The sequence below is a fragment of the Humulus lupulus genome, chromosome 5, assembly GCF_963169125.1.
Source record: "Humulus lupulus chromosome 5, drHumLupu1.1, whole genome shotgun sequence".
Classification (NCBI taxonomy): Eukaryota; Viridiplantae; Streptophyta; class Magnoliopsida; order Rosales; family Cannabaceae; genus Humulus; species Humulus lupulus.
Genome location: NC_084797.1, coordinates 216,629,481 through 216,655,292, shown reverse-complemented (window position 1 = coordinate 216,655,292; position 25,812 = coordinate 216,629,481). Strand labels below are relative to the sequence as shown.

General features: G+C 37.9%; 2 long non-coding RNA genes across 2 annotated transcripts; both read left to right on the top strand.

Moving 5' to 3' along the window:
- Positions 1-19,544: 19,544 nt before the first annotated feature.
- On the top strand, positions 19,545-21,152 carry LOC133833972 (uncharacterized). The gene is made up of 3 exons (XR_009893241.1): positions 19,545-20,392; positions 20,826-20,933; positions 21,053-21,152. It is a non-coding gene; the product is annotated as an uncharacterized LOC133833972 (long non-coding RNA).
- Positions 21,153-22,105: 953 nt separating this feature from the next.
- LOC133833971 (uncharacterized) lies at positions 22,106-23,866 on the top strand. The gene is made up of 3 exons (XR_009893240.1): positions 22,106-22,267; positions 23,624-23,714; positions 23,814-23,866. It is a non-coding gene; the product is annotated as an uncharacterized LOC133833971 (long non-coding RNA).
- Positions 23,867-25,812: the final 1,946 nt, after the last annotated feature.

The following is a 25,812-nucleotide window of genomic DNA, read 5'->3' as shown; positions in this document are numbered from 1 at the left end:
AAGTACGTATACTTTATTGGAACCCTAGAAAGAGGCTTGCCCAACTTAAATGGGATATGATAGCTTCTTTATGGTCTAACATTCTTTCCAATACATTACCCTACATGCTATATAACGAATCATTTAAAGTAGCAAAACCTAGGACCGTTAAACAACAAAAGATCGAAAACGATAAAATGATGTATTTATGGCACTTACGTCTTGGTCACATTAGCTTTGATAAGATTCAAAAACTTACAAAGGACGGGCCTTTGAGGGAACTCACCATTGGTGAATCACCTGTCTGTGAGTCTTGTCTGGAGGGCAAAATAATCAAGCGTCCATTCTCTGGAAAGGGGGACAAGGCCAAAGAATCGTTCGGGCTAGAGCATTCAGGTGTTTATGGACCTCTAAATGTACAAGTGAAGGGTTGTTTTGAGTACTTCGTCACTTTCATTGACGATTACTCTAGATACTCATCTATTTACCAAATGCATAGAAAATCATAAACTTTTATAAAGTTTAAGGAATTCCTTGCAATGGCTCAGAACTAATTAGGTAAAAGATAAAGATTTTTCAATCAGATAGGGATGGAGAATATTTGGATATGCCATTCCAAGATCATTTAACAGAACTAAGAGTTATATCTCAACTTACTGTCCCAGGTACTCCACACACAAAATTATAATGTCCGCCTTTGCATTTGATGGGTATTTTAGTAATTTTTTCTGTGAAGGCAATTTGGTAATTTATCTTGATGAATATGTGAATTGTTTTGTTTTTTAAATTCCACGATAATATGTGATTTGTCTCATGATTATGACATGTATATGTAGGACATAACACAATTCCTTCAAGTATCAGGACTTAAGTGCAAAAGATATTTGGTGGTGTATAAGGGGTTGTTGAGGCTTTGACAATAAGATCCAGTAAGATCTCTAATTCTTTTTAGTAATATGTTAGGTTTCTTTGGAGTTTTAATTGTGTTTTACAATAGAATGCAATGTAGGTTGTTTAAATGGGTTATACATGCATAATATGTTTTATTTAGTCTCCAATTGATGTGGAACTAAGTTAGGAAGGTTGAGGATGAAGTTAGGATCAATTTGGGGTCAGAAGTCACGATGATGGTTTGACTTGGTCGACCGGCCTACACAAGCGGATCGACTGACTTGCGATAAGAAATTTCAGCAAATAGGTTTTTGTGTTTCATTCATAACTTTTTTCTTGGGTATCGAAATTGGACTTTCTTTCTACGGTTGAAAAGCTTATTGGAAGTCCTAAAATGTTATGGTATAGCCCAACTATTGTTTGCAAACCTTAAATGCTAAAAGTCTGAGATTAAGTTGTCTTGTTGAGTTATGGGAAAGGGATAGTAAGGAGTTATAGTAGATGGGATTCATATTGAATGGTTTACGACCTTTGTAATTGAGGGTTTTTGGACTTTCTAAAGGCTTTAAGGAGTCCTAGAAAGTCTAAGAGAGATTTCATGAAGTCTAAGATGATCTATGGTCTGTAAGTTAAAGCTTGTATGTTGTTTGGCTTAGGACTTACTAAATGATACTTGAATGGAACAAGGAATGTGTCTTGGAGCGCTACTAGACTTGAGGTAAGAAGAATGGACATCTGCACGCAAGGTGTACGCTTGACGTACTTAAGTGTGGTAACTTTGTATGTTATATTATAACTTATGTTATAAGCTATGCGATGAATTATATTATGAATTAAGTTAGGAATTATGTTGCGAACTATGCTATGAATTCTGCTAAGAACTATGATATGAATTATGTTGTGATTTACATTATGAATTATGTTATTAGTTATGTTAGGAGTGGTGTTATGAGTGATACATGTTGTATGTGACTGAGATATGTGTGAATATGTTTTATGTTTATGTAGCATGGTTGCGTTATTAAAATGCATGCTTACATTAATTCCTGCTTGGTTGCACAATTGGCTGAAATGACAACGGTAATATATGTTATGGATTGAATATGTTACACTAGTATAGGTTATGTTAGGCTATGTTTATGGTACGCTATGGTTAGGTTAGTATGGATTATATTATGCTATGACTATGTTACTATAACGCCCTGGTTACTCCAAGACCGTTATTGTGGACTTTAAACAATGCTTAACTTGATAAACGAGTTATTTGGTTATAAATGTGCATCTAGGTGTTATTAATAGGCCAGGTGAAAAATCTCAGTCAAAAGGAATGAATATATTTTATTTAAAACATTAAACTATACATGGGCCCATAAAAGTGTTTACAAAGTTATTTACAATCCAAAATGGTCATTACAGTGTAAAAAAATTACAACCTGCCGACCTAAGCGGCAAAAATAGGGTTAACCCCTAGTTCCTCTGAGAAACACCTTGGTCGTGGTGGTCAAGTGGCCGCATATGTACACATCGCCACCTAAGCTCTCCACTCAGGGCTGGGTGAGATTTTCTTTCCCTTTACATGCACCATATAGCACCCGTGAGCCAAGGCTTAGCAAGAAAACTTATTACTACATGTATGTAATACCAATAAATGATTATGGTAATCATTCTAGGGCTTGTACCCCTAATCAGATAGTGAGTCACACTCTGGGGCTCCGTACCCTAATCAGAAGGGTGACTAATGAGTCACAGTCTGGGGCTTCACACCTTAATCAGATAAGTGACTAATGAGTCACACTTTGAATAGATGACTAATAAGTCTATCTCTGGGGATGCACTCCCTAAGCCATGTGACATTTCACTCACGTGAGCCTTTGAGCCCAGGCTCTACGTAACTAGCCTTTAGACTAGACAATAGCTTTTAGTTTTCTTTGACCTTGGTGGTCGATCAAGCATTTTATGCTCATGCTGATTATATCTAATCATTTCAGCTTGTGTTAAACACATTAATGTCGTTATTGACTCTTAAGCCAATACCATACGACCAGTGCTCAGTGTCACCGCTGAACTTGACTGATAAGTCACAGCTTCACGATCAATACTAAACACCATTTCCGTTCTCTGACTAATAAGTCAGAGCCATACACAGATTTGCAAAGCTGCTACGCAATTACAATGCAATCAATGTCCATATATAGAGCACTCAACATGCCTCATCAATAACTATGCATATCACGTACTGGGTGCAGTTTTCTTACCTCTAGTTCGAGCGTGAATTAATAAAACAACGACCCTTGATAATAATTGATCCTTAAGTCCCTTATCGTTCACCTTGTCATAACCAAATATGAAATCCCATCAATAAAAATAAATAATAAAATGGTTCATGGTCTAAACCCCGCTCCCGAGGGCTCGAATCGTACTAAAATAGTTAGTAGAATCTACTAACTGTTTCAGTACGATTCGATCATGAGCCTTAGAAAATGAAAACCCGTGCATAAACCTCATGAAAAACCCCTTCTGACACAAAAGGAAGGGGTGGGCCATGACTTGACCTAGTGGGTTGCGGCACGCGCCCAAGACAAAGAGCATCTGTCTGGTGTACCGGGGGCGGGCCGCGACTTGGCCTAATGGGTCGCGATGCGCCTGCTAAATAGAGCCCAAGGGAGGCTCTGGCTAGGGTCTAGGTCGCGACTTGCATGAACTTGGTCGCGACTTGACCTAGAAAACCCAACTCCCCTGCCCATTTCTCAAATCAAACCAGCCCAAACCCTCATCAATTAAATCCCAAAATCACACCCAAGCGTTAACACAATATATACACCTATTTAACAATAAATTCTAAGCTTTAAGCCACCCAAAAAAACAACACATATCCAAATCAATGACCAAAACCTCAAGCAAAAGAGCTAACCTTAAAAAGTGCAAAACCAAAAACTATACCTGGAATCTTACCTTAAACACAGGTTTGAATCCCCTTCAATGGTTGAACTCTACCCTAAACCCTCAAGCTTTAATTCCCTAGCTTGAATCCTTAATCTTTCTTCAAAATTCCAACCGAGAAGAAGAAGAAATATGATCGTGGAAGAGGAAGAGAGCTACTCTATTTTGGCTTTCTAAACCCTCTATAACCAGCCATCTAAGTTTAAACATATCCCATGGTCAAAAGACCAAAATGCCCCTAAGCCCAATTAATTCCTATACAGCCACCCAAAAGCAAAACAGTCATTTCCCATTTATCCCGCTAATCATAATTAACGTCATCCAATTCCCATTATTCCCAATATTCTCAAATAATAATTACATCATATTACATTACCCATTCATTCCTATTAATGTACTAAGCATCAAATTACCGCAAGCCTTACCCTGAGCCGTGAAATTAATCCCGTTATGACCAAAACGCTAACTTGCAACCTAAGATCGTCTCATGCCGAATAGCTCGACCATATCCACATTATAATGTGGTCTCATCCATAAATCATAAACATGCACATAAATATACAAATATGCAATTATCATCATATCATCATATAATCATGCATTTAATCACATAACTTCATAATAAATCAATTATGGACCTCCTGGCCCCCTAATCTAGTTATTAAACCACATTTGGGAATTTGGGACATTACAACTATCCCCTCTTTACATAAATTTTGTCCTTGAAATTTACCTGAACAACTCGGGATACTGACTCTGCATTTCTGACTCTAGCTCCCAGGTCACTTCCTCGACCTTTATGTTCCTCCATAATACATTAACCAAAGGCATAGTTTTATTCCTCGGGACCTTGTCCTTTCTGTCTAGTATCTGGAATGGATGTTTCTCGTAGGAGAGATCTGCCTCAAGCTCCAGATCCTCGTAACTCAAAACATGAGTCACATCTGCTACATACCTCCGAAGAGTTGAAACATGAAATATGTTATGCACAGCCGACAATGCCGGTGGTAAGGCCAACCTTTAAGCCACCTAACCAATACTCTTTGGGATCTCAAATGGACCTACAAATCTAGGGCTTAGCTTGTCCTTCTTCCCAAATCTTCTCACCCCTTTCCATGGCGAGACTCTAAGGAAGACATAATCTCCCACTAGGAACTCCATGTTCCTCCATTTGGGATCTGCATAACTTTTCTGTCTACTTTGAGAAGCAAGCATCCAAGCGTTAATCTTCTCAATTGTATCATTGGTCCTTTGAACTGCCTCAGGACCCAAGTATCTGCGTATTGGTCAACTATAAAAGTACTCCTCACTTGTAGAAAGTGAGCTGACTTGGTATATCGATCAACAATAACCCATATTGAATCATGTTGACCTACATTCTTGGGTAATCCCACCACAAAATCCATTATAATGTCCTCCCATTTCCACTCTGGGATATCTAGAGGCTGCAATGGTCCTGCCGGCCTTTGTTGCTCAGCCTTGACCTGTTGACATGTCAAGCACTTACCCACATACTCTACTACATCCCTCTTCATCCCAAGCCACCAATACAGCGATCTTACATCCTCATACATCTTCTTGCCGCCTGGATGCAAAGAGTAAGGAGTATTATGAGATTCATCCAAAATCTCTCGCCTCAAAGCAGTGTCTAACGGAACATATACCCAACCCTTATATCTCAACAAGCCCATGTCTGACACTGAATAATCTCTGGAAACTCGATCTAAAACATCCTCCCTGGTCTTGATCAGATGTGGATCACCCAATTGACCTTCCTTGCTTTTCTGCAACAGCGTAGACTATAGCATAATGTTGGCCAACTGGCCCACCAGTAACTCTATACCAGCTCTGGTCATATCCTCTGCTAATTCTCTGGATATTAGTCTCGCACTAAAAATCTATCCCAGACCCTTCCGTCTTAAAGCATCTGCTACCACGTTGCCATTTCCTCGATGATACAAAATCTAACAATTATAATATTTTACTAACTCCAGCCAACGCCTTTGTTTCATGTTCAGGTCTTTCTGTGTGAAGAAGTAATTCAGGCTCTTGTGGTCAATATAAATCTCACACTTCTCCCCATAAAGGTAATGTCTCCATACCTTTAATGCAAAGACCACAGCCGCCAACTCTAAATCATGAGTGGGATATCTCTATTCATACTCCTTCAGGTGACGTGAGGCATAAGCATTCACCTTCCCTGACTGCATTAGAACATAACCCAAACCTTGATATAAGACATCATAGTATATCACAAACTTCTCCCGATCTATAGGAAGACACAGAACTAGAGCTGTAATCAACCTCTGCTTCAGCTCCTAGAAGCTGTTCTCACATCTGTCTGACCATACAAACATTTGATTCTTGCGTGTTAGCTTAGTCAATGGAGTGGCAATCTTTGAGAACCCTTCCATGAAACGTCTATAATAGCCTATCAATCCAAGGAAACTTCTAACTTCTGAAGCATTCTTTGGCCTTGGCCAATCTTGGCTAGATCCACTTTAATCCCCTCCGTACTGACAATGTGCCCCAGGAAAGTTACCTGAGATAACCAAAAGCCACACTTCTTAAATTTTGCAAACAATATGTGTTTCCTCAATCTTTATAGAACCAACCTCAGATGTTGCTCATGTTCTGACTCTGGCTGAGAATAAACCAGAATATCATCAATGAAGACGATCACAAACTGGTCCAAATAATCCTTGAACACTCTGTTCATCAAATCCAGAAAAGCAGTTGCGGCATTAGTCAATCCAAAGGACATGACTAAGAAGTCATAATGCCCATATCGAGGGCGAAAAGTAGTCTTTGGTATATCTCCTTCCTTGACCCTCAACAGATGATAACCAGATCGAAGGTCTATTTTTTAGAATTCCCTTTTACCTTGCAACTGATCAAATAGATCATCTATCCTTGGCGGAGGATACTTGTTCTTGATTGTTAACTTATTCAGTTCTCTGTATTCAATACACAGCCTCAGAGAACCATCTTTCTTCTTCACAAATAGAACTGGTGCGCCCCACGCTGAGAAGCTAGGTCTGATAAAACCCAAATCTAACAGATTTGTAGTTGTACTTTCAGTTCTTTTAATTCTGCTGGGGCCATTCTATAAGGTGCTTTAGACACTAGCTCCATCCCTGGTGCCAATTCTGTCACAAATTCAATCTCTCTATGTGGTAGCAACCGTGGTAGATCTTCTGGAAACACATCCAAAAGCTCACAGACTAGTCTGGTTTCCTCTAGTCCCACTGGGATTATCTGAGTGGTGTCAACCACACTAGCTAAGAATCCTATGCAACCTCCTTGCAATAAATCTCAAGCCCTCTAATAGATTTCATAGGTATACGAGGTCCATGCACATTACCAACAAATACAAAAGGATCCTCACCTTTAGGCTCAAATGTCACCATCTTCCTTCTGCAATCTATGGTTGCCCCATACTTCACTAACCAATCCATACCCAGAATCATATCAAAGTCAGTCATCACCAACTATATCAAATCACTGACAATTCTCTACCCTCTATTGTCATTGGCAATGATTTGACCCTTCTCATGGATACTACGAACTCCCCAGTGGGTAACAAGTTTCCAAACCCCACAACATAATAATCACATGGTCTACACAGTCTATCAATAATTCTATTAGCAAAAAAATAATGTGTAGCACCAGAATCAATCAAAACAGTATAAGGGGTTCCAGCACTAAAAAGTTGACCTATCACTACTGAGCATGAAGCCTCAGCTTCTGCCTGAGTCAATGGGAACACTCAAGCTGGGGCCAAGCTGTCCGCCTTTCTAGGTTCTTCCTTTCTTGCTTTTGGGTAATCTTTCTTGAAATATCCCACTACCCCACATAAGAAGCAATTCTCTGCCCTACACTCCCCCAAATGGCATCTCTTGCACCTAGGGCACTCTGGATAAGTTCTCCAGGCCTTGCTACCACCCTGGCAGCCCATTGAAATACCACGTGGTCGTCTGTCAAGACCTGGAGCTGGGAAGGTATCAAGCTCTTCTAATCACTAGGCCTCCGCCCCTACCTGAACCTACAAATGGATGCTCTGTCCTCCTCAACTCTCTTCTGGTTGCATTGTCCCGCCAGATATTATTCTCTGCGCACTCAGATGTGAGCAAATTCTCAACCACCTTCGCACAAGTAGTAACTCCAGCCACGGTTGTCATACGAACATCCCGGGCTTTCTAGGCTGCAGCCCCTGGAGAAACCTTACCCTTGTGGTCCCATCAGTGAGCACCAGTTCCATGGCAAACTTTGACAATCTGTCAAACTTCAAAGCATATTCAGTCACTGACAAACTCCCTTGAAGTAATTTTTTGAACTCTTCAGCCTTTGCAGCCCTGATGGCATCGTTGTAGTACTTCTCATTGAACAGAGTCTAAAACTCTTCCCAACTCAGGGCATTGACATTTCTAGTCTGGAATATCACTTCCCACCAAATTTGGGCATCCTTCGAAAACATATATGTGGCATAAGCCACTCTCTAATTACTAGACACCCTCATAAAGTCAAGGATGGTAGTACCCATGCTCATCCATTGCTCAGCCTTAGCTGGATCTGCATTGTCCTAAAAAACTGGAGGTTGTTATTTTCTGAACCTTTCATAAAGAGGTTCCCATATACTTGCAGCCTCTAGTTGCTGCTGAACTGTTGGCACTATTACGGTTGGTGCCTCTGGTAGAATGTTCCCTGCAGGAACCTGTTGTTGTCTTAGGAGGTAGATTTCTTCTTCCTGCCTCATAACTCTTGCTTGTAAATCAACAAATAGCTCCTGCCAGTTATCAGGAGCTGGCTAAGGAATCTGACTCTAGTCATTCTCCTGACCCCGTCTGTCATTCTTGCCCTGCTCTTCCTAGCCAGTTGATGAATCTATTTGCCTTGGAAGCATATTATCTACTTAAACCTTGTTGCAATAATCAATGCAGCCAGTTAGTTAGTGATAACTAAACCTCTTGCCGCCTCACAGTCCAAGATCAAGCAGATATTTATCTATGTTCCACAATCATACAAATAAACGCATTGATTAATGATTATAACATGTATCATTTAGCATTTAGCAATTAACAATGCAAATAAGCATGTTCTAGCAATATCAGTACTAATAAGCACGCTCTTGCTTATCACGCAGCAGTCAAGGCCCAACCTTATTATTGTATCTCATGTAGACAGGTAAATCATTTATATTCTATTTAAGCAGTTAAACACATAACCACATAAATAGTTACCAAACCATGAGTCGAGCTTGTCTTCAGTGGCGAGTGTACATGCCCAGCCAGTCTACATGAACCTTAAACCTTGGCACGCTCTGATACCAAGTTGTAACGCCATGGTTACTCCAAGACCATTATTGTTGACTTTAAACAGTGCTTAACTTGCTAAATGAGTCAGAGTCATTTGGTTACAAACATGCATCTAGGTGTTATTAATAGGCCAAGTGAAAAATCTCACTCAAAAGGAATGGATATATTTTATTTAAAACATTAAACTATAAATGGGCCCATCAAAGTGTTTACAAAGTTATTTACAATCCAAAATGGTCATTACAGTGTAAAAAAATTACAACCCGCTGACCTAAGTGGAAGAAATAGGGTTAACCTCTAGTTCCTCTGAGAAACACCTTGACCGTGGTGGTCAAGCGGTCGCATATGTACACATCACCACCTAAGTTCTCCACTCAGAGCTGGGTGAGATTTTGTTTCCCTTTACCTGCACCATATATGTAACGACCCGGATTTGCTAATCGGGCTTAGGGCCTTGATTAGTGTGCTTGGAGGGCAATAAATGATTTAATATGCTTTAATATGTTAATGGGTGAATTAATGTGAATATATGATAGTGATGCATGTTTAGTGAGTTAAATGTGCATGTGGGACCCGTCTGGATATTAGGGGCACGAATGTGATATATGTTATATATATATGTAAAATGTATGTGCAACACGATCCGAGACAGTCCTGGGAAGCGCTTAGCCAGAGAGTCACAACGGGGTTGAGATTCGGACTCGGGGTGAGTTGAGGGGTAATTTGGATACTAGGTGTTATTGGATTATTGGGACATGAAAATAAATATTTGGAGATATATTTGAGGATAGAATGTCTAGGCGGGAATATTGGGGAAATTTACCATTTTGCCCTCAGGGACGTTTTGGTACCCCGAGCCTTGAGGTAACCCTTTAGACTTAAGTCAAATAAAACAAAATAGAGGAATAGTTTAGAAACTTTAGAAACCGACTCACCTCCTTCCAACTGAAGATAAACCTTATCTCTTCTTTACTTTCACTCCCTAAGACAAAACTCAAGGAAACTTTGGTGGAAACTAGCTTAAGCAAGGAATTGGCTGGGATTTAGGGAGCTTGGAGCATAAGGGGGCTGGTTCTAAGGCTCAATTCAGCAAGAGGTAAGCTTTGATTATGGTGGATAAGTCTAGAGTTGCAGCTGGTTATTAGAGTATGCATGTTAGCAAGTTTGAATTGTTCTTGTGTGGTCTAGTTAAGCTTTGGGGTGGATTCTAATGGGTTTTGATGTTGTTACAGAGTTATTATTGAGCTGGAGTATATGTGTTAAATATCTGGGTTAGATAGGTGAGTTTTGGTGAGGATTGTCTTGAAGAAAAGGTAGAAAACTGATGAAGAATTCTGGGTTCGGTGATGAGAGCCACGGCCCTAGGAGGGGTGCGCCGCGGCCCGTGTGGGGGTCAGGGAGGTGCTAGCCTCTGTTTCTAGGCTAGCCGCAACTCTTATAGGTGGGGCCGCGGCCCTTTGTGTCAGTTTGAATTTTAAGGGTATTTTCGGCTTAGGAACTCAAGGGGTAAGGCTCGGGATGGATTTTATCACCCGGATTAATAGAATTCAAGGACCCGGAGGTTAGGGTTATGGATCTAAGTTATTTATTGGATTATAATTTGATGGATGGACATTGTTAATGTGTTGTGACTAGGGTCTCGGCGAGGCTCTCGTTGGAGGATTGTGCTCGGGGCATCGGTGCTTAGAAAGCTCGGAACTCAGGTAAGAGAACCCTTGTTCCCATAGAGCTTGTGTGCAGGGCTGAGCCCAACGTGTTTGAATAGAATTGATATACAGGGCCGAGCCCGATATGTTAGAACTGCAGGGTGTAGCTCTTTATCTGATTATGCTAGAATTCTATACTTTCTTGTTATGCTATTTATACTATGATGTGAATGGCCGGCTAGAGTCGGGAACGATGTAGACCAAGAACGGCAAAGGGCCGGGAATAGCGTTGGGCACGTTGAGTGCTAGGCCGAGAACGACAAGGGGTCGGGAGCAGCGTTGAGTACGTGGAGTGCGAGTTGCCAGGGCGATTCCCTAGATGGATACCTGGGATATCCTCACGACGTGGTCCACGAACCCAGGGCTTGGTAAACGCTTGGGACAGCTAGGCCGTATGTGTTTAGCCAATGGTGGGCTCTTTATATGCTTGATATATGTTTTGCATATGTTATCTGTTTGTGGGTTCTGTTGCTGGGCTTCGGCTCACAGATGCTCTGTGGTGCAGGTAATGGTAGAGAGAGAGAAGATCAACCAACCATGAGTACAGTAGGCGTGAGGCGGCGTGTACATGTTTGGCCAGCCTAGCTGCCACAGCCAGAGGATTTTGGGAGATGCTTGTAAATAAACTTAGATTTTGTCGTCTAGCCGACTTGGTTCAGTTTATGTGTTGTAAATATTTCTAAACTATATTTGGGGATCCCAAATGTAAAACTTTTATAATTTTCTATGGAAATTACTATTTCGCATATAATTAGACTGGAGAAATTCATTTTGTGGTATGTTGAATGGGGTATTGGGAATACTCGACTAAAATTGCTTTCTAAAAGCTTTGAGAAGAATTCTGCCATTCAATAATATTGACTCGTGGTGTAGGCAGATTTTAATTACTCAACCACGTAAAATATCGTGTGTTTTTATTGATTTTCCTAATTCTGTGTTAAGTGCTCTTTTATTCTTTGTTGATGAAAAATGGCATCAACACATGTAAAAGATGGTATATTTTAAATAACGAGATCTCGAATTGAATGTTTTTTAAAAGATATTTAAATCATGTTTGTTTTCAAATGAGTTTTGATAAATGTTTTTTTTTTCTGAAAGAAGATTATGAATATATTAATTTAATTGAATATAGATTATTTAGTAAACTAATTAGCTTATGTCGAATCGTTACATTTGGTATCAGAGCAATGGTTTAACGTTCCTGTAGACCCTCACGATATGCACATGAAGACTGACAAGACTCAACTCATTGCACTATAAGTTTTAGTTCTTAAGTTTGTTGTTTTTCTTTAGTTTTCTACGCTTTGCTACTGTATGTCAAAACAGATTTAGTAAGGGTATACTCAATATGTTTTTTGTTTTATGATGGTTCGGGGTAGTGTGATTAGAAGCCATGAGAAATATTGGGTATTGTGATTATAAAATAGGTTTGAGTGGCATTGCATTTAACGCGTCGCTCTACGTTTAATGTGTCACGCTACGTTTAATGCATCACGCTACGTTTAATGCGTTGCACTACATTTAATGCTTCGCGCTACATTTAAAGCATCGAGTTACGTTCAATGCTCCGCGCTATGTCTTATTTTTTTAGGCATGATCATGGTAGTTTGATGGTTTATTAGAGATAGGTCATATTAGTTAGTTAGATAATAAGCCATGTTCTATAATTGGGATGTTATAGTTAAGCCAAAATTGAAAACAATATAATTATATCAGTATAGTGTCAAAATGACGTGTTGTCATGATATGGTTATGGGTAGCAAGTGTATGTGAGTGGTTAGACTTTTTGAGATTGTTCTAAAGGATGAGGATTTGGCTTATTATGGGATTAAGTGTTATTATTTACATGAGAAATGACAAGAAAAGTACTAGGCAACTAGTTTTGTCATTATTGAGTGAATGGCCTAAGGCGATTCAATATGGTAGACTGGGGATACACAATAAGAAAAGACTTGTTATAGTAACTCATTGTCTTTGGCTTGGAAGTTAGTAAGAGCCGACTTGTAAGTATTTAATGGATAAAAATATGTTAGGTGACATTAATGGGAAGCTAGGCATGTGTATTTGTGTGGTGAGGCCACAAGGTCTCCCGTTGACCAAAATACTTTGAGGATGGATGTAATCCTTTATCACCCTACACTTATGTGCTTTATTATGTGTGTTGTATGTGTTATATAAGGTTTGCATGTATGTTTATCATTGTTGTGCTGCTAGCTTTTATGTAGCTAATTGGTAGATTCTTTTGTATGTTTGATTGTTGGTTGTCAACAATTTATGAAGTCAATGTTGTGTTTGGTTCATCATCTCTTGCTTAAAAGGAGTTAGCCAAAGTAGATAGAGAAGGTGATCAGTTAGCTCTTCCTGAGGAGGAAGGGGTGTTGTTTCGGTGTTAACGAACTATTAGGGCACCGGATGAAAGGTGGAATCATCTAAGGTGAGCCACTCCTCAGGCAAAGGTAGAGTGTGATTGGAACATTCTTGATATTATCCTAGCCATATGGACCATTGAATGCCACTCGTTATGGTTTTATATTCAGTGATCTCCAATGATCGAGAAGGAGTTGAGTTGCTAGAAGATGAGGGATTGGTTGGAGAGATGAAACCATGAACTAGTGACACAAGGACTAGCTGATAGGAGAAGGAAATCCTAATCGCACATATGATAGACACGGAGGTTTTATCTATAAAGGAGCTGGTTCACGCTTTGATGCGGCACGAAAATCAGATGGGAAGCCAACAAGTCATGGTATAAGTATTTTCATGTGGAGTTTAAGACATTATTTAGCAAGCTCGGAATTTTAGTTGGAAGTTTTTCAAGAGTAATTTGGATAAATACATCGAGTATGAATGCCAGAGCCGATTGACTCAAGACAGGCAGCGAGCCAAGAATCGTAAAGGATTTGGTGATGATAAAGACAAAGTTGTTGATTAAGTTCAGCTCTGCAGAAGTAGTTGAAAACTAGGATGTGGATGAAAGGATGGAATGGAAATATATTTCACTTTTAAAGGAATATTACACGATTTTATGAGAACAAAGATGACCCAAAAGTTCATTGGAGATCAAGCAAGAATCGAATGTGATGGGAGGCAATGGAAAGAATCTCATAACGATGGTAATATTTTATATTAAAGAAGCTCGAGTGGTGAAAAGAGAGACGACCAACCAATGAATAATGACATTAGGTATGGAAGAGGATTGGACACGTATGTTTTAAAAAGGATATAAGAGCAAGGGAGAAGTTGAAACCTATAAAGAATGATGGAAATAGAGTTAGATTGATAGAGATTGTACTTGGAGAGTACACCAGCGAAAGTTTACCTACTATAAGCCTTATGAGGTTTTATATGGAAATTGTAAATATTGTATCTTGAAAAGATGGTAAGAATGACCAAAAAGTGCGAAACACTCATTACAAATGAGACGCCAAACACCACATGTGAATGAAGCAGACTAGACAAGGACACCAAAAAATTGACATAGGAGGAGATATCACTATGTAAAGTATAACACAGGTGCTTACTAGATGCTAGATGACATGATTGGTACGACCAAATGAAGGATGCTCAAGAAATGGAGGTGTCACTTTTTCACATGCCATGACGGAGGAGCACATAAACAGAAGGACCAAACAAGAATAGAGGAGCATACGGCATGGACGCAAGAGAAATGGACAAAGAGTTTTAGAGAGACCAGTTACGAATTAAGACTTTAGTGATTACAACTGTTTTGGAGGAATATGAGGCAATAAGAATATGCCCAAACTATGATAATGTAACGCCCCAAATTTGCTAATAAGGCTTAAGGGCCTTGATTAGTGCGTCGGGAGGGCATAATTGGATTATAGGTGAATTAAGTGATTAAAAGCATGTTATATGATTATTTGAATAACAGTGATGCATGACTATGTGTATTATTATGCATGTAGGCCCTGATTAGGTTAGAAGAGCATAATCGTAATTTTGGCCCGTTGAGGGCATAACTGTATATATATGTGATAAATTTTCGAGACCACATTATTATGTGGATATATTTGTAATCTGTGACTCGAGACGATCCTAGTGAGTTGTTCAGCGAAAAAGTCATGGCGGGGATTTATACCCGGCTCGGGGCGAGCCTGGTGATTAGTTAGGTTTCGGGAAGTAAGCGGTAAATATTATAGATATTCAGGGAATTAGCAGGAATTAGGTGAAATGATCAAAATTCCCCTAGGTTGATTTAAAGGCTTAGGGATAAAGGGAGAGCAAATTGGTCATTTGGCATATAAAGGATAAGTGATATTATCAGGCTTAACACTTTAGTGGAATATGTTGAAGGTTTTAGAAGTTTGAAGGAAAAAGAAAGAAAAGAAAAGGAAAAAAAAAAGGGAACTAGGAGTCTATCTTTCTCTCTCTCGGTTGGAGGTCTCTTCTCCATTTCTTGAGGTTACTTGGAGCTAAAACTCAGGAAGGGTTTGGGCAAGAGCTTGAGGCTAGGATCCCTAGTTTGGCTTGAGGAATTGCCAGGGGATACTCATCATTTGAGGTAAGGTTCAAGGTAGTTTTTCAGCATCTGGTTCTTAGTATAAATATGGATTTTGAGCTGAGTTCTGATAGGGAATTCTAGGGAGTTGAGGCTGAAGCTTTGAGGAGGTGAAGGCCAAGCTAGTTTGGAGGATAAACTAGGTTGAGCTCATCCATCAAAGGTAAGAAACTATGGCTCAAGTTATGTGGTTTCAGCTGTTGTTCTTATTGAGTTTCTGAGCTTTAGGTTCAGCCATGGTGAATTTTGTGTTTTGGGGTGCATATGATTGAATTTCTTGTGGTTAGGACTTATGGGATGAGTTGAGGATGTTGGGAGGCTTGTTTTGAAGTTTGGTTGAATTTCGATTGAGTTTTGGAAAGATTTGGCTCGGGAAAATTTGAAGGGGAAAATCTGTGCTGGGCTATGCTATGACTAGCTATAGCGCTAGTCACTCGACACTATAGCGCTAGGCCCTGAAATTCCTGAGCCTTTTGGCTCTATTTGTAACGCTATAGCGCTCTCCTTAGGGTTCTGTAGCGCTACCCTATTTCCAGAAAAGGGTTTTTGGGTTATTTTCAAGGCTTTTTGCCCCGGGGTTCGGGGTTTGATTCCACCACACCGTTTGGTGGAATTAGGGCTTCCCGAGGCTAGGTTTTGGATTTGAGGTTTGGTGATGATTTTGATCTATGACTGTGATTAAGTGTACGCTAGGGCTCAGGAGGGATCGTTCTTGATGGTCAAATTGAACAAAGCTAGTGAATCTAAAGGTAAGAAAAATGCACCCGGTTTTGTGTTTATGATGGGGCTAAGAGCTCCATATATCTGTATAATGTCATAGATGGTATTATGACATGGGACATGTGATATACGGCCTAAGGGTGCTGTAAATAATACTTGCGCACAGGGCGTGGCTCGGCAACTGGTAGCTGAGGATAACTTAATATTCACTGAGCTCGGTTTAAGCGAGCCAGAGTCAGTGGGATAAATAGAGGGTGCGGCCTAAGGGCGCTAACCCTAGTTATCATATGTGAATTGATTACTGATATGAAATGATATACTTGGTATGCTGAATACTTGATTAACATGAATGCTTAGACTGTTGAGTACATGCTTATGCGGTATGAGTTATCTGATCGTCTGTTGAATGATTATGCCCTGTTACTATGTTTTCTTGCTGGGCCTTGGCTCATGGGTGCTACGTGGTGCAGGTAAAGGCAAAGGCAAGTTGGACCAATCATGAGATGGAGAGCTGCGGGGCTGAATGTACATAGTCAGCTGATTGGCCGCCACGGTCGAGGAGTGGAACAGGACGAGAAATGCTTAACTATCTGTTTTTCCTTAGAGTGGCTAATCATTGTCCTTTTATCCTAAAATTTTGTACACAGTCTTAAACTTATTACTTTTGGGATCTCATGTAAAAAGAAAATGTTTATTTATAAGAAATGAAGCTTTTGAGACCAAAATCTTTTAACCCTAGTTCAACTATAGTAACACGTTTCTAATTAAATGACTTGATTAGTAAGTCTTGCACCATTATAAACACACAGTGTAACGGTCTTGGCTATCTGGGGCGTTACAGATAAGGTGAAAGGAACTACGATTACGAGAACGGAAACATAATATACTTGGATAGTATGGACTTTTAAGATGGACTAATTGGACATAGATGCCAGTAATTTATGGATATGATGGAAAGTATTTTCAAGGCAATTAAGATATCTTAGATCACATTAATGGATGGAAACCCACTGTGGGGGGAAACTTGATTATGAGTAACATGTAGAAATGTTACAACTCATGAATGTATTAGAAAAAAATCAAGATGAAGGTGGTGTAATGATTTTCCAAAGGATTCAATGAAACAAGATTCGTTAGTAATAAGAATTGATTGACTTATGGAATAACGTGGGTAATTTTTGTAAAAGACGATTGTTGACGCGGTTTTCCGCGAACAATGGATTAAGAAATCTGATTGAACAATTGGAAGATATCACAAACACTCACACTTTTACGTGGTTCGGTGGTTAAAATCAACCTAGTCCATGAGACAATCTTATTAATCTCTTTAGGGCTCTGGGTGAAATTGTTCCTGACAATTTCAGTAGAGTTTTTGTATACCAAGAATTGGTCCATTTTTCTACCCATTCCCCTGGTATTTATAGATGCTTTTCCTGGACAGCTTTGGGTAACCTTGTACATAAATATGGTAAATAATAAATTCAGATAACTTCCCATTTACATAGGGATATGATTGCCTATGGAATTTACACCTGTTATCTTAGGTAATAAATGTGTAATAAAATCTGGGCATTAATGAGTGCATAAGGATCTCCAAGTCGTATCTGCAACATCAGTCACCACTCCAGCGGACTAAACATGGGCCTGGCTAGTTCGTGTGATAGCAGATCGCGCCTCCTCCAGATTTATCCATTCTTGAGCCCGAGCCAGGAATTCATCTACTCTCTTTACTCATTTCCCTAGAGTTCTTGCCATAAATCACCTCCTACTGTGATCCTTTTCCTCATTGCCATGAGCTTAGAGATATCATCAACCTTCCTTGCTCATGCTGCTGCATTGGTGAACCAATTCAGATATGCCTTCAAGGAATCACCAGGTTGTTGTTTAATGTTAACCAGCAAATTGGCCTCACGCAAGCTTCCTATGAAGCTCGAAACTGTCTCTTAAATTCAGAAGAAAATTTCTTCCACGAGGTGACTGAATGTTTTTTGTTATTGTTAAACCACAATCTGGCTGGTCTGGTCAGAGTTGCGAGGAACAAGATACATCTTAAGTCAAACCCGACGTTGTGGGCCATCATTAATGTGTTGAACATCCCGAGGAGGTTGGACGGGTCAGAGTTTCTGTCATATGCGAGCATGGTCGTCATCCTAAAGCCAAAAGGATACAAAGCTACCGCGATGTTTGGGTAAACGGCTTGAGCTCCTCATCCGAATCACAATCATCGACTCATTTTCTAGATAGGAGTCTATTCATCTGTTCTTCCATTAAGTTCAGTCGCTTAAGAGTTGGATCCTTGGCATCTAGGTTATTTGGGAGTTGATTATCAGCCCCCATCCTATTGTATGCATTGGATGGGTTGTTTTCTCTCTGAGCTTGAGCTCGATTAGGTGGGACATTCCCATTGTCGCGTGATAGATGAATCTCCCCTATGTTGAGTATAACCCAAGCTTTAGAATAGTTAGAAATCCTACTTCCTCCATCAACAACACAGAACTCCCTAAACACATCAGAATTTCATAATCACCTAAATTTCAAAAGAAACTATCAAGAACCATGAGAAAATGAGAATTTACCTCTACTAAGCATTAAATTATGAAATTCCTCAAGTTATGGATGATCTTTAGCAGCCGTAATCTCCACTTGGAAGCTTGAATTGTCCTTAAATTCTATCAAACCCAAGTGCTTAGGCTTGGATTTTGGTGGTTTTGCCTTTGGTAACTTAGAGATGCAAGGGAAAGGTAAAGAGTAGCCTAGAACATGAGTGGGAAGGAAGTGCTCAGTACTTAGTTATTTCTCCTATCAAGTGGGTCAAATAACCATTTTTCCCATAGCTCAAATTACCCTTCAATTAGTCCCCCAAGGGCATTTTGGTCATTGAGCCTAATTTCCCACTAAACCTTAAATTACACCACCAATTTCCAAATTAACCAACAAATAATCAAATACATTTTAATTCCTGAAATGTGTAAAATTACCAAAATACCCCTTGGCTCACCCCGAGCCGGGTATTAATCCCTGTTGTGAATTTTCTGCTAAATTGCTCAAATGGATCAACTCTTGCCTAATATCACAAATATATCCACAAAATAATGTGGTCTCAAGCACATAGCATATAAAATTACAATTATACCCTCAACGGGTCAAAATTACGAAAAATTCCTTTTATTTTTTACGAAAGCAAGCCTTTAAGCATATTTAATACACATAAACATGCAAAAGCAGACATATCATAATATAACTCACATAATCCACACAATCACATATATATTCGATTAAAATCACATAATTTCCAATTATGCCCTCCAGGCATACTAATCAACATATTATCCCTTATTAAGACTTTTGGGACACTACAACCCTCGATTCAGATAAGATATTTAGGGGTACTCAGGGTGGCTGCCATGGCAAAGGTGAGAACTAGAGAAGTTATCTAGAGTGCGCTCGATGCAGGAGACCCCACTTGGGAGAATGTCGTGCCAAGGCATGTTTCATGTGTGGTGTGGTTAGACATCTCAAAAAGGACTGCCCACAGTCGAAGAAGGAGGAACCAAAGAGGGGTGACAACTTGCACTACACCAAATACCCATTTCCATAACACATGAATATAATACTAATAAAAAAGTGTTATGCTAGAGTATTATATTGGGCATGAAAAAAGGGCAGTAATATACACCATCCCGCCACTTAGCCTTTTTTTTTTCATTACTGAGAACAGAAAATTTGTGAGACCCGCCCCTTAGCCTTTTTTTTATTCCTGAGACCAGAAAATTTGTGAGACCCGAGAGACCCTTTGGCCAAATCCTAATTTCCTTTTGCTTCTCCCGGTTGTCGAGCCTGATCGACTCGACTCTTTTCCCTGCCCCCCAGCCTCTCACTTCGTTTCGTTCTTCTTCTGTATCGTCACTTGAATGAAGACACCCGATCGGCCCGACTTTCCCAAATGTCCACCACCGGCCCTTCTCCTTTCCGGGTCTGGATTTTTCGTGGTCGACGGGGAAGAAAGAAATGAATGAATGTTCTTTTTGGAAAATGTAGAATAATACATCTACCGAGACGAAAGCCAAAGGTGAGTCACCCGAGAGACCTGAAAATTCCTTTCATTCAATTCCTTCAACATTTCTGAGACCCGAGACCTTCAAAGGCCAGGTTTTTCTTCTTTTCCTCTTCATTTGTTTATAATGGTTTTCATTTTATTTTCTGTTCAGTATATGGGATTTTAAATCTTTTTCGTTTTGTTTTTTAAATTGGTAAATAGAGTTCTGGTAAATCTTCGGTGTTGGAAAGCGTGGTGGGCAGAGATTTCTTGCCTCGTGGATCTGGTACTTCTTTCTGGGTTTCGTTTTTTTGGATGATTTGTCAATAAAGATTTGTGTTTGGTTACTTAGAAAGTGAAGGAATTGTAAAATGTGTCGAGGGTTTTTTGTTAGTTTATTTTGGCTAGCAAAATATTGGGAGCTTATCTAATTGAGCATACACTTGTATGGAACTCGTTTGAAAAAAGCTTTGCTATTTTAAGCATCCCAACTGACACAAATTGTGGGAATTTCTTTCAAGTTTTCCCAATCTTTCTGAGCAGCTAAGCAGAGTGTTTTAATTGTTATATTCAGCCTGATTGGTGTCATGAATTGTGTATCTGATCTCATAATCAGAAGATGTGTAGTCAACTCATAAGAGTTAAAATCATTTAGAATTTTGTATCCAATATCTCGAACAGTTCTTTAGTTTGTCTAACTAAAGGTCCCTGATTTCTAGGTATTGTTACGAGGAGGCCACTGGTGTTGCAACTTCATAAGACAAAAGATGGTCAGACTGAGTATGCGGAGTTTCTTCATGCTCCTAGAAAGAAGTATACTGATTTTGGTGAGTTAATTTTCTTATCTGGGAATTTCTTCTCGATTAAGACATTTATCATTTATTGAGGGTTTTTATTCTATTTGTTTAAAGATAATCTTTCTATTGTATTTTTTTCTTTTCTGCAGCTGCTGTGCGTAAGGAGATCCAAGATGAGACAGATCGTATTACTGGGAAATCTAAGCAAATATCTAACATTCCAATTCATCTAAGCATATATTCTCCAAATGGTTTGTACTTTCATTTCATATGGAAGTGCTTTAAGTGAGTTAATAATATAGAAATATTAATCGTTTTATAAATTTGTGTAATCAATATGTGGAAATAAAAAAAATATATCATCAGTAATTTCTCAAACTTCATATCCTTTCTTAATTTTTAATCTTTCCTTTATATTGCAACTTCTTGGTGGTGATTGTCCTTTATACCCCCTAATTGTCTATTAACCAAGATGTGTGCTGATGAATCTCTTTGTCTGAAGAACTATTGAACTTTTCTTTTTATAATATTTGGACAAGAAAAAAACATGTATTAATTATGAAGAAAAGAGTACAAGTTAAGCATAGATAAGTTATCCATACTGTAAAATTGCAACAGAAAGCTCCAATATCTTAGAAGATCAGAAAAGTAATACATCCTTAAAATCTATTACACCAAACAACTATGGGGCAACCCACTTTCAGCATCTCTACCATGTCATTGAAAATTCTGTTATACTTGTCATACTTATATTTTTTATTTTGCGATGGTAACCTTGTTTTGCTGGCGACTCCTTGATGGATCTGCTGTGAAATTTATAATTTCTTTAGTCCATCTACAATGATCGGTAATTCAATCCACTAGCAAACTGTAAATTCTTATGGAAAGCATACTCTGTTGTCTGTTATATACACTTAAACTCTTCTCGTAAATTGTTACAAGCATGCTTTATTTGTGCAAATGAAATTGGAGATCACTGTTAGCTTTTCATACAAGTGTTCATCTTGAGCTTTATTTGTTTTCCTGGATTCTATGGATAATTATTCATATTACATTGCCTTGTTGATGAAACACTTCTATTCTACGCTAGTTTTAATTGTATAATCTATAATGACTAAAATCACGTTTCCTCTGGTAGTTGTAAACTTGACAGTCATAGATCTTCCTGGGTTGACAAAGGTTGCTGTAGGTAATAATTTTCTCTAATCTATATAATTCAGTCAAAGAAAATGGCACTTCCTTTCTTTATTTGGTAAATATAATGAATATATAATATCAAGTAACAAATTTTGGTTGTTGCAGAGGGACAACTGGAAACCATTGTTGAAGATATTGAAAATATGGTCCGCTCTTATGTTGAGAAGGTGAGTACATGAAATATTTCTTTTTTATTTCTCTCTGTTCTTTTTTTATATTTTTATTTTTGATTCGAAAGAAATGGTGGCAGTTTTCCTAGCTCATGTAGTCACTTGATAAACCAAACACAGAAATAAACGGTGATACTGTAAATCTAGAAAAGTAAATAGATGTTCATTGCCTATTGTAGATTCTTATAAAAGGAAAAAAAAGTGTCTTCTTGTTTTTAAGAGATGGAGGTGTGAGCCGTGAAAATGTATTTCATATGGCTTCTCAAGAAATTGTTGGTATTTTTTTACCCATCATCTCTAAAAACATCTGCCAAATCCAGTATCACCACCATCAAAATATTAGATACTGCAAGAGTATTTACCAAGTCATGAGCTCCAAATTAATTATATATTGATGCAAAAAGATTCATTTTTTTTCTTCTTTTTTCTGGGAAACTAATTAATATTATTATTATTTTTATTCCTCCCCTCTTAAGTTGCAAACTGTTTGGGCCAGTGCAATTATTATTATTTTTTTTTAATTTCATCATCTAAGAAACCAATTTATTAAATGAAGCAATGGAATTTCACATTTTAGGATGAAAATATTCATGTTCTTTCTTCTAGAACTCAATTTTGTGAATAGGGCAATCATCTATCTGGGTTTTGGATTAAATTGCTACTTTCTTACATGCCATTGCTTCATTGGTTGAAAAGCTTTCATCAAGAAGGGCCAACAGTCAGTTTTATCTAGTATTTTTATATTCACCAATATGCGTTTGTGTCTTAAAAAAATGCAATGCAGTTGTTCCTATCAATTTCTTAGATTGTAAAAATTATGGAGTTCTACCCCTATGTCAGTTGCAATTTCTACCTCAAGGGGAAGGATATCATTTACCTTATACAACTGTCTTTCTAAGTTCTAACTAAATATGCCTTACCAAGCTATTAACAGAAGAATCTAACTGCTTTTTCTCTTTAGTGTTTATAATAGTTTTTGTAGGACGTTGGGATTGTACTTTTTAAAATATTTGAAACTGTATAATGGAAGACAGAATATCTCTTGTGCTTATTGGTCTGCGTAAAGAGTGGGTAATAAGGGATTGATTCTCTCTTTGGGCCAAACAAATAAAACTATACTGATATGTTCTTTTCCCAAATCAGTGATCTGTGTCATGTTTTTGGTGTTACATTATATAGAAGGATATGCATTAACCATGTATATCTATGTATATCTATTATCTGAAGAAAACAAAATTACAATTTGTTGTTCATATATATAGAAAAATTGAGAAAGTTGTTTTCATAATCATAACTTCAAGATTAGTCTTTTGTTCTTCCTCATGCTTAGTGATACATTTCTCTATTTTGTAGCCTAACTCTATCATATTGGCTATATCTCCTGCAAATCAAGATATTGCCACATCAAATGCAATCAAACTTGCAAGAGAAGTTGATCCTTCAGGTAATCTTATAACTCTCTTCTCTCTCTTCTTTTACATTCATCAGTTTTTCTTGTAGAGGCTAAGAAATAATTTTTCTTCATTGTAATTTGATATTTCAGGTGAAAGAACATTTGGGGTGCTAACAAAACTTGATTTAATGGACAAAGGGACCAATGCAGTTGATGTAAGTATTAACATCTTGATTGCAGTGATTAATCAGACAAGCTACTTCAACTTTCAGAAAATGGTAAGAGTTATGTGGGTTTTACAGTTTTATTTTTGTATGATACTTCGAGCACTGATCTGTAGACTTATCTCAGTTTTTGGTTCAAAGTTTCGATTTTGAATTTTTCTTCTTTGAATTAAATCTGGTATTAAATCTGTAGATTAATTAGGCTCTTGGGCTTTCATTAAAATTTTCAACCTTTATTTTTAATACTTGTGCTATGTAATTGTAAATTTTCTATATATAGGGAGCTTTGGAAAACGAACTATCTGTAGGGAGCTTTACTAACATCTGAACACTTTTATTTACATTTCTGTTTGGAAATTGTATTTTAAGAAGGGGAAAGAAAAAAAATAGAATTTCAAGGGATTTCATTTTCTCTTGTTTATTTATTTTTTACATACAAAAAATGACCTTATACACTAAAGAATATTTGTGCTTGTCATTTTTTCCCCAGATTTTCAAACATCTTACTACCTTGAGGTGCATACACGGATTCTTGTATTGCTATATGAATTGAGGGCAACTTAATTTTCTTATTGGTATAGCACTTTACAATATCTTTTTCTTAGTTGTAAATCTGATTTTTTAAACATACTGCTGCTTGAAGTATATTTTAAGGAATATTTTATTCATTATTGCAGCAGTTTCTCTCACTCTTTTTCTTGTTGCGCTTGTTCATAGTTGTTATGAATGAATGGTTTAAAATATTGATTATACTTACAACTGCATGAAAGCCTTAACGTACATGGTGGGGCTGTATCATTGGGACACCCATTAGGATGCAATGGAGCTCGTATCTTGGTCACATTGTTAGGGGTAATCTATAAGCTTCCCTTCTCTTGCAATGCATTCCTAGTTTGACATTCTAATATCATTTATATAGTTCTCTAGTTTTGTTTACATGTTTTCTTAATGATCTAAAGTCATAGTTCGTGGTCATATCTAAGCTTATGCTTTCTACATATACTCATGTGAAGTGATCTCGTGTTTGTCATTTATTCTTTTAAATTTCTTTCATATGGGTTCATCACTATCTTTTTTTTTCTCCCCCTATTTTTTTTTGGTTGTTGGGTTGGGAAAAATAGACCATTCTTAAAACCTTATAAATTAAGCTCATTTTAACAGGTTGGTAGGCTTTGATAATGATACCGCTTGTAATTTTTTCTATTTAGATTTTTTTAAATGCATGTAATGAAATATGAATATAATTTAGTAATGCATTTGAACTATCTAACATTTTCTTTGCTTGAATTTTTTTAGTGTAAAAGTTGAATTTGTCAGATTAGTCTTAGTGTCCAGTCTTTAAAGTTTAATTGGAGAGCTGATTATTGAAATATAAACTGAACTTCAATTTGTTGGATTCAAAACTTGCACAGTGTATTATACTAAACTATTCGTTCCTTATCATTACAAAAGGATTTGCTGTTGTCTATCCTTGTGCAGATCTCTACAAATTTTTATTCTCCAAATATGAATGTTGTCAATGAAAACTTCCTCCCTCTGCTCAAATGCCTTGATGACTACATAGCGTAAGGGGATGCTATTTACATCATATATATTTATGTATCTATTTTTGCTGCTTTAGTTGCATTCATTAAATATTACTTGTGTCGTACCATTAATTTATATGTTGCTTTAGGGAATTACTAGCATATTTTGTTGAGACATTTATTTTCTCAATCACCTTGATGACCTTAAACATTATCTACTTTATATTAGGTATGTAGAAAATAATCCACAGTATGCTGAATCCGGCGTTTACTTACTCAAATTTCGACAACTACAGGTACAAACAAATTTGTGCAGATAGCTTATTAGATAACGTTACATTTTTGCACATTCTTCCACTAAAATTTGTTTCCATTTCCAATAATTGAGTAATTTTTTTG